Below are 14,661 nucleotides of genomic sequence, written 5' to 3'. Positions count from 1 at the left end.
AATTTTCTTTGAATAAATGTTGATTTTAATTTTCACGGCCTACTTCCAATAAATTCTGTAAAAAACCTGTGCGGTCAAAATGCTCACCATACCCCTAGATAATTTCCTTGAGGTGTCTAGTTTCCCAGATGGGGTCACTTGTGGGGGGTTTCCACTGTTTTGTCCCCTCAGGGGCTTTGTAAATGTGACAAGGCCTCTCAAACCATTCCTGCTAAATGTGATCTCCCAAAGCCAAATGGCACTCCATCCCTTCTAAGCCCTGCCCTGTGTTCAAATATCCGTTTATTACCACATGTGGGGTATTGTTTTACTCGGGAGAAATTGCTTTACAAATTTTACGGTGCTTTTTCTCCTTCAGTCCTTGTGGAAATGAGAAAAAAATGGCTAAACCTAAATTTTCTTTGAATAAATGTTGATTTTAATTTTCACGGCCTACTTCCAATAAATTCTGTAAAAAACCTGTGCGGTCAAAATGCTCACCATACCCCTAGATAATTTCCTTGAGGTGTCTAGTTTCCCAGATGGGGTCACTTGTGGGGGGTTTCCACTGTTTTGTCCCCTCAGGGGCTTTGTAAATGTGACAAGGCCTCTCAAACCATTCCTGCTAAATGTGATCTCCCAAAGCCAAATGGCACTCCATCCCTTCTAAGCCCTGCCCTGTGTTCAAATATCCGTTTATTACCACATGTGGGGTATTGTTTTACTCGGGAGAAATTGCTTTACAAATTTTACGGTGCTTTTTCTCCTTCAGTCCTTGTGGAAATGAGAAAAAAATGGCTAAACCTAAATTTTCTTTGAATAAATGTTGATTTTAATTTTCACGGCCTACTTCCAATAAATTCTGTAAAAAACCTGTGCGGTCAAAATGCTCACCATACCCCTAGATAATTTCCTTGAGGTGTCTAGTTTCCCAGATGGGGTCACTTGTGGGGGGTTTCCACTGTTTTGTCCCCTCAGGGGCTTTGTAAATGTGACAAGGCCTCTCAAACCATTCCTGCTAAATGTGATCTCCCAAAGCCAAATGGCACTCCATCCCTTCTAAGCCCTGCCCTGTGTTCAAATATCCGTTTATTACCACATGTGGGGTATTGTTTTACTCGGGAGAAATTGCTTTACAAATTTTACGGTGCTTTTTCTCCTTCAGTCCTTGTGGAAATGAGAAAAAAATGGCTAAACCTAAATTTTCTTTGAATAAATGTTGATTTTAATTTTCACGGCCTACTTCCAATAAATTCTGTAAAAAACCTGTGCGGTCAAAATGCTCACCATACCCCTAGATAATTTCCTTGAGGTGTCTAGTTTCCCAGATGGGGTCACTTGTGGGGGGTTTCCACTGTTTTGTCCCCTCAGGGGCTTTGTAAATGTGACAAGGCCTCTCAAACCATTCCTGCTAAATGTGATCTCCCAAAGCCAAATGGCACTCCATCCCTTCTAAGCCCTGCCCTGTGTTCAAATATCCGTTTATTACCACATGTGGGGTATTGTTTTACTCGGGAGAAATTGCTTTACAAATTTTACGGTGCTTTTTCTCCTTCAGTCCTTGTGGAAATGAGAAAAAAATGGCTAAACCTAAATTTTCTTTGAATAAATGTTGATTTTAATTTTCACGGCCTACTTCCAATAAATTCTGTAAAAAACCTGTGCGGTCAAAATGCTCACCATACCCCTAGATAATTTCCTTGAGGTGTCTAGTTTCCCAGATGGGGTCACTTGTGGGGGGTTTCCACTGTTTTGTCCCCTCAGGGGCTTTGTAAATGTGACAAGGCCTCTCAAACCATTCCTGCTAAATGTGATCTCCCAAAGCCAAATGGCACTCCATCCCTTCTAAGCCCTGCCCTGTGTTCAAATATCCGTTTATTACCACATGTGGGGTATTGTTTTACTCGGGAGAAATTGCTTTACAAATTTTACGGTGCTTTTTCTCCTTCAGTCCTTGTGGAAATGAGAAAAAAATGGCTAAACCTAAATTTTCTTTGAATAAATGTTGATTTTAATTTTCACGGCCTACTTCCAATAAATTCTGTAAAAAACCTGTGCGGTCAAAATGCTCACCATACCCCTAGATAATTTCCTTGAGGTGTCTAGTTTCCCAGATGGGGTCACTTGTGGGGGGTTTCCACTGTTTTGTCCCCTCAGGGGCTTTGTAAATGTGACAAGGCCTCTCAAACCATTCCTGCTAAATGTGATCTCCCAAAGCCAAATGGCACTCCATCCCTTCTAAGCCCTGCCCTGTGTTCAAATATCCGTTTATTACCACATGTGGGGTATTGTTTTACTCGGGAGAAATTGCTTTACAAATTTTACGGTGCTTTTTCTCCTTCAGTCCTTGTGGAAATGAGAAAAAAATGGCTAAACCTAAATTTTCTTTGAATAAATGTTGATTTTAATTTTCACGGCCTACTTCCAATAAATTCTGTAAAAAACCTGTGCGGTCAAAATGCTCACCATACCCCTAGATAATTTCCTTGAGGTGTCTAGTTTCCCAGATGGGGTCACTTTTGGGTGATTTGTACTGTTTTGTCACTGCAAGAGCCCTTCTAACAAAATAAGGCCCCAAAATCCACTAGGTGTTCCTTTGCTTCTGAGGCCTGTGCTTAATTCCAGTAGCACGCTACGACCACATGTGGGATATTTCCTAAAACTGCAGAAACTGGGCAACAAATATTGAGTTGAATTTCTCTGCTAAAACCTTCTGTGTAATAAAAAAATAGTATTAAAAATTTATTTCTGCCAATAAATATGAAATTTGTAAATTCCACCTCTACTTTGCTTTAATTCCTGTGAAATGTGTAAAGGGTTAAGACATTTTCTAAATGCTGTTTTGAATACTTTGAGGGGTGAAGTTTTTAAAATGGGGTGACTTTTTGGGGGTTTCTAATATATAAGGCCCTCAAAGCCACTTCACAACTGAACTGGCCCCTGTAAAAATGGCCTTTTGGCATTTTCTTGAAAATGTGAGAAATTGCTGCTAAAGTTGTAAGCCTTGTGATGTCATAGAAAAATAAAAGGATGTTCAAAAAATGATGCCAATCTAAAGTAGACATATGGGTGATGTTAATTAGCAACCATTTTGTGTGGTATAACTGCCTGTCTTACAAGCAGATACATTTAAATTGAGAAAAATGCTAATTTTTGCAATTTTTCTCTAATTTTCGGTGTTTTTCACAATTAAATATAGAACATATCGAGCAAATTTTGCTAGTAACTTAAAGTGCAATGTGTCACGAGAAAACAATCTCAGAATCGCTTGGATAGGTGAAAGCATTCCAGAGTTATTACCACATAAAGTGAACATGTCAGATTTGAAAAATGAGGCTCTGTCAGGAAGGTCAAAAGTGGCTAGGGCGGGAAGGGGATAAAGAAGCAAAATTATTATTCTTCCCTTTCCTGGGTCCAGCGCTGGAGCCGCAGTGTCAGCGAGCTGAGCCCTGTATCTAATCCAATCATGTGTGATACTGTCTGCTGGGCCCTATATCTAATCCTATCATGTGTGATACTGTCTGCTGAGCCACTGTATCTAATCCTATCATGTGTGATACTGTCTGCTGGGCCCTGTATCTAATCGTATCATGTCTGAAACTGTCTGCTGAGCCACTGTATCTAATCCTATCATGTGTGATACTGTCTGCTCGCCCTATATCTAATTCTATCATGTGTGATACTGTCTGCTGAGCCTCTGTATCTAATCCTATCATGTGTGATACTGTCTGCTGGGTCCTGTATCTAATCGTATCATGTGTGATACTGTCTGCTGAGCCACTGTATTTAATCGTATCATGTGTGATACTGTCTGCTCAGCCACTGTATCTAATCCTATCATGTGTGATACTGCCTTCCGAGCCACTGTATCTAATCCGATCATGTGTGATACTGTCTGCTCAGCCACTGTATCTAATCCTATCATGTGTGATACTGCCTTCTGAGCCACTATATCTAATCCTATCATGTGTGATACTGCCTTCTGAGCCACTGTATCTAATCCTATCATGTGTGATACTGTCTGCTGAGCCACTGTATCTAATCCTATCATGTGTGATACTGTCTGCTGAGTCATTGTATCTAATCCTATCATGTGTGATACTGTCTGCTGAGTCATTGTATCTAATCCTATCATGTGTGATACTGTCTGCTGGGCCACTGCATCTAATCCTATCATGTGTGATACTGTCTGCTCGGCCACTGTATCTAATCCTATCATGTGTGATACTGTCTGCTGAGCCACTGTATCTAATCCTATTATGTGTGATACTGTCTGCTGAGCCAATTTATCTAATCCTATCCATAGTTTATAGGGTCGTAGTGCTATAGATATGCTATGCTGTCTCCTATACACACTTTTTTTTTTGGGCGGACACATATGTATTGGGGCTATTTCCCCTGACATTTTAAGCCCTCAGGGAATGTTCACACGGCAGCGTCCGTTACGGCTGAGATTACGGAGCTGTTTTCAGGAGAAAACAGCTCCGGAATTTCAGACGTAATGGCATGTGCAGGCGTTTTTCGCTGCGTCCATTATGGACGTAATTGAAGCTGTTTTTCCATGGAAAACGGCTCCATTTACGTCTGAAGAAGTGACAGGCACTTCTTTGACGCGGGCGTCTTTTTTACGCGCTGCCTTTTGACAGCGGCGCGTAAAAAGAATGACCGTCGGCACAGAACATCGTAAAACCCATTCAAATGAATGGGCAGATGTTTGCCAACGCTTTTGAGCCGCATTTTCGGACGTAATTCAATGCTAAAACGCCCGAATTACGTCCGTAAATAGGGTGTGTGAACCCAGCCTTAGTGACGCCCCGGCTGCTAGTGCTGCATTGTTGGGTCACTTAGGAGACCCAGCGATGCAGCTGAAAGCTGCGGACCGTCGGCCATGAGGAGTTTGCGGGGGGGGGGGCCCAATAAGAACTTTTGCATCGGGGCCCATGAGCCTTTAGCTACGCCCCTGGCTTAAAATGTCCCTCTTTTCCGAATTCAAAAGTTGGGAGGTATGGGAACGGGATCCTGGCGCAGATGTGAACGAAGCCTTATAGGTATTTGGATTAGCGTATTTTCCTGTTAAACATATTTTCTCCCCATTTTAACCCACTGATGTTTTGTAACTATGTCTGCACATTGGACTCACAATTGGGTGTGTGCCTACAACTTCTTTCTATCTGCTCCTTTTGTTGTTTGTTTATTTGTTTAGGTATGTCTACGTTGATAGGTGATTGCAACAGTTTACACTGCGATTACTATGTCTTCCTGATTGTTTTACAACAATTACTTGTATTTACAACAATGTATTCAAAATCAAAATATAAAGAGATTTGAAAGAAATCAATGGGAAACAGTTTGCAGGCTTATTTCAAGTGTATTTTGGAGCGCAATACGAGCCTTTTACGCTCAAGAATAAGCCTGTAAATAAGCTGTGTGAACGTACCCTTAGTCTGAATTACGCAGTAGTATGAGACTGGGCCTACAACAATTTAGCCAGTTGTGCATTGTATTGAATAGAGGTGCATCCGCTGACCTGGGAATAAGAAATGTAATATTATTTTAGCTGTGAATAAGAGGAGAGAAAGGTAGAATGTGTTGTAGACCTGGATAAGATAATGAAAATGATAAATAACTACTTCTGAGCTATGGTAGCATTACCTGGTGAGCATTCAGACACATATAGCTACTCTTCTATAGATTATTTTCTAAGCACTAAAAACATAAACATAAAAACATATTTTTTACATTAAAACTGGCATTAAATTTAGCGGACATGAGCCAAGTTCTCAAAATTGTCACACAGATGGTTGTAAATTTGATGTAAGTTCTAGTTTTTAGGAGCATGATTACTGAAGCCTAAAATGTTGAACAAATATCACAAAATAAATAAAATGTGGCATCTGTGAAATTTTTAAGATGGTCACATGATCTGACCAGGCAGAGACTGGCTGACAGTTTTGTTTTTTTTTGCAAATTCGTTGCACGTGCAAAACAAAAAAACTATTAAACTGAGGAAAACCTGAAAAACCTGACATCAAGAACCTTTAAAAATATTTACTTACTGCAATATTTACAAATCCAGATTAAAAAAACCTGCCTTCAACAGTTGTTAGACCTGTACCCTTTTGTGTTTCACTTTCTCAGTATTCAAGATCTCTTTTTGCTGCGAGTGAATGGGGTCTTCCTTTCATCAAAAGGCTAAATCACTGCTCAGATCTAATTAGCTACAATAGTATCAAGTATTGGAAATCCTCTGTATGCTAAATACAATAGAAAAACACACCTCTCATAAACTGATAGTTTGCTACAATGTATCAGTGTAGGTAACATGTATCGGCCTGGAATCTAGGCTCAAGATTCTCCAGACTAGTTACAAAGATATGCAAATGGTGAGAAATTTAAGTACGAAAATACGAGAAGGCTGCAGAACTTTTAATAATACAGGGATTATGTTTTATTTACATAATACTGAAAAAACAGATGTGGCAGAATAAATCCACCAATAATTTTGCAGCAAATCCACAACAATATCTGCAAGAAAATCCGCATGTGTTACATGAACATTTTGCTTCGGATTGCTGTGAATTTCACCCTTTGTGTTATAAAAAGGTCAAAATATGCAACAAATCCGCAGTAGAATTGACATGCTGCAGGTTTGAGAATCATCAGTATGCCCGGAATTCCTCGCTCAGTTAGGGCATGCCCCCACGTGGCGGATTTCCTCCGCAACTGTCCGCATCAATGCCGCACCTAATCCAGGTTGCGGATTACGGCTGCGGATCTGCCCAAAATGTGCAGTAAATTGATGCGGACTAGCTGCTGCGGACTGCGGAAAAAGTGCTTCCCTTCTCTCTATCAGTGCAGGATAGAGAGAAGGGACAGCACTTTCCCTAGTGAAAGTAAACGAATTTCATACTTACCGGCCGTTGTCTTGGTGACGCGTCCCCCTTTCGGCATCCAGCCCTACCTCCCTGGATGACGCGGCAGTCCATGTGACCGCTGCAGCCTGTGATTGGCTGCAGCCGTCACTTAGACTGAAACGTCATCCTGGGAAGCCAGACTGGAGACAGAAGCAGGGAGTTCTCGGTAAGTATGAACTTCTATTTTTTTACAGGTTGATGTATATTGGGATCGGTAGTCACTGTCCAGGGTGCAGAAACAGTTACTGCCGATCGCTTAACTCTTTCAGCACCCTGGACAGTGACTATTTACTGACGTCTCCTAGCAACGCTCCCGTGATTACGGGAGCCCCAGTGACTTCCTCAGTCTGGCTGTAGACCTAGAAATACATAGGTCCAGCCAGAATGAAGAAATGTCATGTCAAAAAAGCAAGACGCATCCGCAGCACACATAACATGTGCATGACAGCTGCGGACTTCATTGCGGAATTTAGAATCTCCATTGAAGTCAATGGAGAAATTCCGCCATGAGTCAGCAACCAGTCCGCCACTGCTCCGCAACAGACAGAGCATGCTGCGGACACCAAATTCCGCTCCGCAGCCTATGCTCCGCAGCGGAATTTTACGCATCGTCTAAACGAACACTTCTAAATTTAAGTGGAAGTCAATGGAGAAACGGCTCCGCTGCGGATTAACGCTGCGGAGTGTCCGCAGCGGAATTCAAGTGAAATTCCACCACGTGTGAACCCAGCTTAATTCTGTTACATGTGGATTGAGTTTTCAAAAAACCACATCCATATGCATTGTTCTGTAAATTGTTGCTTATTTTTGATGCAGAGTCCGCACAGAAAAACTAAGCCAGAGATGTTTTGTTTTTGTTTTTATGTGAACTATATACGCTGTGAAAACTACACTTTCCTTGCTGTGCTGCCATCTACTGGTTCTTATTGATTGAGCATGGTCAGATAACAGGGATCCTTCATATTTTTCACTCTTTTATTGCATTTTAGTTTTTGCATTATGAGTAATTACATAATTTTACACACCAAGGCCTCATGTACATGGCCATATTATGTCTGTGCAATCTCAGAGTTGTAATATGGCACCCATTCATGGGCCTTTACTGTGCCCTGGTATGTCTTCAATTTCATACGGAGGCAATTTTCCTGTTGGATTCTGACAGAAAAAAAATCATTGCATGCTCCATCAGGGAGTCTTATGGCTTTCATGTGCTCAGGATGAGCCTGCAGCTAGTAGTGCTTTAGGTGTTTATGCACATGATTATATTTGGGATCAGTGGGATACTCACGTATTTCAATAGGATCCGTTTAAAAAAAAAACCATTGGATGTCCGTATTTACTTCTAAGGGGAATACTTTCTAAGATACTGCACTTTTTGGAACAGTTTTGCCCATAATAAATTTTCATATTGTGAACTGTATTGCAGCCCAATGTTGTGTGGATGAGCCCTTATGTTTGAACTCCTGTGGCCCAGGAGGTAGCTTTTGTCACTGAGCTAACTGGTGCTGCTGGACTGCTTCAATTCTTTCAAGGTTCTCTTGAGTTTTGCCTCTCTGGATTCCTTGCCTTGATTAGTCTCACCTTTTTGACTTATATAAAAATCTGGCCCTTGCACGTCTTGATTTCTAGACTATTGAACGACCTGCCTCTAGTCTAGTTCTTTTCTGCCCTACTTACTGACAAACAGTTGCTGCTCATTTGTGTACCGAACTTTGATTCTTTCCTGACCTCGTATCTGTCTCACTCTACAACCCGTTGCTGCTTATCTGTGTATTGAACTTGGATTGACTACTCTTGCTATTATTACCCCCTGACTTCAAATCTGCTACAGAACTTGACACCTTCACCACTCGCGGGACCCCCACCGATCAGCTGTTTTGTAGGGGCCGCAGCGCTCATCCGAGGATTGGCCATCAATATCTGATTGGCAAGGGTCTGACTCCTGGGCCCCCCTGCCGAACAGCTGTTTTGAAGGGGCCGCAGCACTCATCTGAGCGCTGCTTCCCCTTCCTTTCTGTCAATGATCATACTGTGAATCACCGACACACTTGTAGCGGCAGTTCACAGTACTACAGCCTTCTCTTACATCGTGTTCCAAATTATTATGCAAATGTTATTTTTCGCTGATTAGTCGATGCAAATGAAAGTCAGTATAATCTTCAAGCCATCAACCGTTGGAGTATAATGCAAATTTTATTGAACAAATCTCCTAATGAGAACAGATTTTTTTTTAGAAGTAAAAAACTCAAAATGCACTGTTTCAAATTATTATGCACAACAGAGATCAAAACATTTTAAAGGTTGTAAAGAGAACTAAAATGGTAATTTGTTGAATTTGCAGCATCAGGAGGTCATATTTACAGAAATCAAAAGCTCTTTCAATCAAAAAAAACTTAACAGGCCAATTTACATGTTAACATAGGACCCCTTCTTTGATATCACCTTCACAATTCTTGCATCCATTGAATTTATGAGTATTTGGACAGTTTCTGCTTGAATATCTTTGCAGGATGTCAGAATAGCCTCCCAGAGCTTCTGTTTTGATGTAAACTGCCTCCCACCCTCATAGATATTTTGCTTTGAGGATGCTCCAAAGGTTCTCAATAGAGTTGAGGTCAGGGGAACATGGGGGCCACACCATGAGTTTCTCTCCTTTTATGCCCATAGCAGCCAATGACACAGAGGTATTCTTTGCAGCATGAGATGGTGCATTGTCATGCATGAAGATAATTTTGCTACAGAAGGCACGGTTCTTCTTTTTGTACCACGGAAGAAAGTGGTCAGTCATAAACTATACGTACTTTGCAGAGGTCATTTTCACACTGTCAGGGACCCTAAAGGGGCCTACCAGCTCTCTCCCCATGATTCCAGCCCAAAACATGACTCCGTCACCTCCTTGCTGACGTCGCAGCCTTGTTGGGACATGGTGGCCATTCACCAACCATCCACTACTCCGTCCATCTGGACCATCCAGGGCTGCACGGCACTCATCAGTAAACAACATGGTTTGAAAATTAGTCTTTATGTATTTCTGAGCCCACTGCAACCGATTCTGCTTGTGAGCATTGTTTAGGGGTGGCCGAATAATAGCTTTATGCACTGTAATGTTGGGGTAGGGAGAATACAGGTGAGCCCTAATCTACCCGCCACTCAGTCCCTGCCTACTTGCACGGCCCATCCTAGGCGACGGCGTACAACTGGGCGACGGTCCCTACGCTCAATATGTGCACGACAGACAAACAGACAAGGGTACACAGAAGCTAAGGGAAATGGGGCAGTTGCCCACGGCAAGACCGTCAGGAAAAAGAGTAGTGAACGAGCCAAGTCAAACCAGGAGTGTACGAGGTACCAAACGCAGAGCAGGAGCGTAGTCAGTAAAGCCAGGGTCAAAATGAAGCAAGGTCAATAATGATAGCAGGAGCAGCAGAGCCAGGAAACAGGAAAGAATCACAGGCAGAGACAAGCAGGAAATTAAAGGAATAGTGTCACCCCAAAATTTTTTTTTATATCAGTTTGAGGTTAGTGTTTTATAAAAAACTTTTGTATTTATTTGTGTGTTTGTGTGTTACTTTTTTTTATTTTTTTACTTTTTCTTCCCTATGGGGGCTGCGATTTTTTTTTCCATTTCTGTATGTGTCGATTAACGACACATACAGACATGGAATACGGCAGCTACAGTCCCATAGTGAATGTGAATGGGGCACGTTCCATCCACTATGGTGTACGCCGTCTGTGTGGGAACGGCGCATGCGCTGCTCCCACACAGTCCAAGTTGAACTGAGCGCCGTCCGGCGCCATTTTCCTGTAGACCGGAAGTCGCGGCCGGACAGTAAGATTACTACTTCCGGTCGCGGCTTCCGGACTTGTGCACTTGGAGCAGCGGCAGCAGACGGAGCGGACGGACCGGAGGGAGAGGCGGCGGCAGGAGCAGGTAAGTGATTTCTATGTATGTTCGTGTTTCAGTGTGTTTACTACTGTATGTAAACCTTCTACACTGTGTGTTAGCTCAAAAAATAGCGACACAGTGTAGGAGGTTTGACCGTTCAATCCCCTCGTTTCTCCCGGCACTAGCCAGGATAAAGGAGGGGGGGATTCTGAGAGCTCACTAGAGCGAGGGATTTTTTCCCAATTTTGCAGCATAAAGCAATGTGGTTGCTTTACCACATGCAATGCTGCAATTTTGGGAAGTGCTCCATCTAGTGACCAGTGCTGGGAAATATTATAAATTAGAATCTAATTTATAATATTTCCTGACTCGTGAAAAAAATAAAAAAAATTAGAACAATAGTTTAACTAAAAAAAAAAATGAATTTTTTGCTAGCAACACATTCCCTTTAAGGTATAAATAGACCGAGGGCGGGAGCTAGAACCGTCTGGCCAGGCTGTGATAGGGTCTCCCACTCCTGAGCCTACCAGCCTGAGTGGTAGCAGATCGAGTCACTCTATCAGACTTAGGAGCAGGTGCAGACTGATTAACCACGGGCGTCGACACAGAAGCTGTGTCTGGCAGATACTTTACATGCACACTTGCAAACCTCTGGAGGATCCTACACCTTGAGGTTTGCGCGACTCCAGAGGCACCAGCGGCTTCAAATACCTGTTTGCTGCTTTGCAATGGCATTTTAGCAGCTGCTCTCCTAATCCTATTAATTTGTCTGGCAGAAACCTTCCTCATTATGCCTTTATCTGAACGAACCCGTCTGTGCTCTGAATCAGCCACAAATCTTTTCACAGTACGATGATCACGCTTACGTTTTCTTGAAATATCCAATGTTTTCATACCTTGTCCAAGGTATTGCACTATTTCACGCTTTTCGGCAGCAGAGAGATCCTTTTTCTTTCCCATATTGCTTGAAACCTGTGGCCTGCTTAATAATGTGGAACGTCCTTCTTAAGTAGTTTTCCTTTGATTGGGCACACCTGGCAAACTAATTATCACAGGTGTCTGAGTTTGATTACAATGATCCAAAGAGCCTTAAATGTTTATGACACTTAAATCCAATGTGCATAATAATTTGGAACACGGTGTATTGAAATGAATAGGGGAAGGCTGCAATACTGTGAACCGTCGCTACAAGTGTGTTGGCGATTTATAGTACAAGCAGATACGGAATAAAGGGGAAGCAGCGCACGTACGAGCGCTGCTGCCCCTTCCAAACAGGTGATCGGCGGGGGTCCCGGGAGTTGGACCCTGACCGATCAGATATTGATGGCCTCTACTGAGGATAGGCAATCAATTTTTAGAGACTGGACAACCCCTTTAACTTTTAGAACAAATTCCAATTAGCCAATTCACTCTCCTGAATTAGGACTTAGTAGAAGGGGCAATATTTATGTTTGGTTGTGCCCAAAACCATTACTTCAGGTTTTTTTTAGAAAAAATTCATGCAGCAAAAAATGCAGCAATACAGTATATTAACCCTTTAGTAACCAGCCAGCTTCTTTCACTGCAGACACACAGCGTGACGTCACCCACAGGTCCTTCAACCTTGTCGTCGGACAAAGAAGATACATCGGCTACAGGCGCCCAAAAGGTTAATATGCTTACCAGCACATGGTGATGATGCTGCAGATTCAACTGTACCCTCTGTCGCCTGGAGCTGATGTGTCTTCTCTCTTCCGACGCCAAGGTTGAAGGACCTGTGGGTGACGTCACGCTGTGTGTCTGCAGTGAAAGAAGCTGGCTGGGAACGATGAGGTCGCCCACAGGTTCTTCAACCTTGGCGTCGGAAGAGAGAAGACACATCAGGTCCAGGCGACAGAGGGTACAGTTGAATCTGTAGCATCATCACCATGTGCAGGTAAGCATAGCAAACTCCCTAGAGACGAGCACATTAACCTTTTGGACACCTGGAGCCAATGTATCTTCTTTGTCCGACGACAAGGTTGAAGGACCTGTGGGTGACGTCACGTTGTGTGTCTGCAGTGAAAGAAGCTGGGTGGGAACGATGAGAAGTGTATGATGCTGATTTGTCAGCGTCATACACTTCTATTCACAACGCCCAGTTGGTAAAAACACAATACACGCCCAGTTGGAAATACGAGAAAACACGCCCAGTTGTCCATTGAAAAGTGCATTTGCATAAATATAAAATTGCTCATAATTGGGCAAAAATGATCGTTTTTAAAAAAAAACAACTTTGCTGTTATCTACATTGCAGCGCCAATCACATTCAATAGGAGATAGGGATTTGATATTCTGGTGACAGAGCCTCTTTAAGGCCCTTTTACACCTGCCGATAATCGGCAGGTGCAGTGAGCACCGATCAACGAGACCGTTGATTGGCGCTCGTTTGCTCTTGTCACACGGAGTTATGGATGTGGACAAGCGGTTGTTACTCCGATCGCTCGTCCACATACATTATTATCATGTCTCACTGTTTACACCTAGAGATGTACTGCCGACAACGGTAATATTTTACTTCTTTAAAACAATACGACCAGCAGATGATCGAGAGTTTTCTCGTTCATCTGCTGATCGTTGCTCTGTTTACAAATGGCAATTAATGGTAACGAGTGTTCTATGATTGCTCGTCTGCCCGATAATCGCCCAGTGTAAAACCCCCTTTAAAGACAGAGAGATTTTTTAATTATTTGGATTGCCGCATTTCAAAAACCATTACTTTTTTTTTTCCTCGGACGGAGCTGTGTGAGAGCTTGTTTTTACTGGACAAGTTGTATTTTTTAATGCCACTATTTTGGGGTGCATATAAATTATTGATTCACTTTTATTAACTTTTTTGGGGGTAATGAAAAAAAACCTAAAATCTCCCCATACTTTTTTGCGTCCTAAATTGTCCGTTTGCCGTGTGGTATAAATAACATGATAGCTTTGTTCTGCAGGTGATTACGATTAGGCTGATACCAAATGTCTATATTTTCTTTATGTTTTAATACTTTTGCACAATAAAAACTTTTTTTTTAAAGCCAAAATATTTTTATTTTTAAAATAACGTAGCTGTATGAGAGCTTTTTTGTATTTTTTTTTTTTTTGCTGTAAAGCTTTATTTATATTTATTTATTGGTACATTTTGGGGTACATACAACCATTTGAACACTTCTTATCACATTTTCTGGAAGGCAGGATGAATAGAAAAAAGCAATTCTGGCATTTGTTTTTATTGCCTTCATCGTGCGGATTCAATAACATAATAGTTCTAGAGTTCAGGTTGTTACGTATGCGACGTTACCAATTCTGTGTAGTTTTTATAATTTTCTATTTTTTTTCATAATAAAGCATTATGTATGAGGAAAAGGTGGGTTTTTACTCTCTTATTTTTCATGTATTTTTAGTAACCTTATTAACCCCTTAACGATGAGCAACGCATATATCCATCACATGCAGGTGCTAATTCCCGCATCATGACGGATATATCCATCGCTCGTCTCTCGTGGGTAAAGCTGCTGTGCCCACAAGATCGGCAGCAGGAACATGGCTGTTATACACAGCCAGGCTATGGTCGCAACTGCAGGAATTGGAGAGTACTGAGCTTTGTTCTGGTGTTGCATATATGTACTGAGCTTTGTTCTGGTGCTGTATATATGTACTGAGCTTTGTTCTGGGGCTGTATATATGTACTGAGCAAAACTACTACCAACCAAAACTACTAGCAAGCAAAATCCACACTCCAAAAGCCAAATGGCGCTCCCTCCGTTCTGAACCCTACAGCGTGCCTAAATAGCAGCTTACTTCCACATATATGGCATCGCCAAACCAGGGAGAACCCTTTTAACAGTTTTTGGGGGGTGTGTCTCCAGTGGCACAAGC

The sequence above is a fragment of the Rhinoderma darwinii genome, chromosome 2 (genome assembly GCF_050947455.1).
Source record: "Rhinoderma darwinii isolate aRhiDar2 chromosome 2, aRhiDar2.hap1, whole genome shotgun sequence".
Lineage (NCBI taxonomy): Eukaryota > Metazoa > Chordata > Amphibia > Anura > Rhinodermatidae > Rhinoderma > Rhinoderma darwinii.
Note: the sequence above shows the minus strand (reverse complement) of the source record.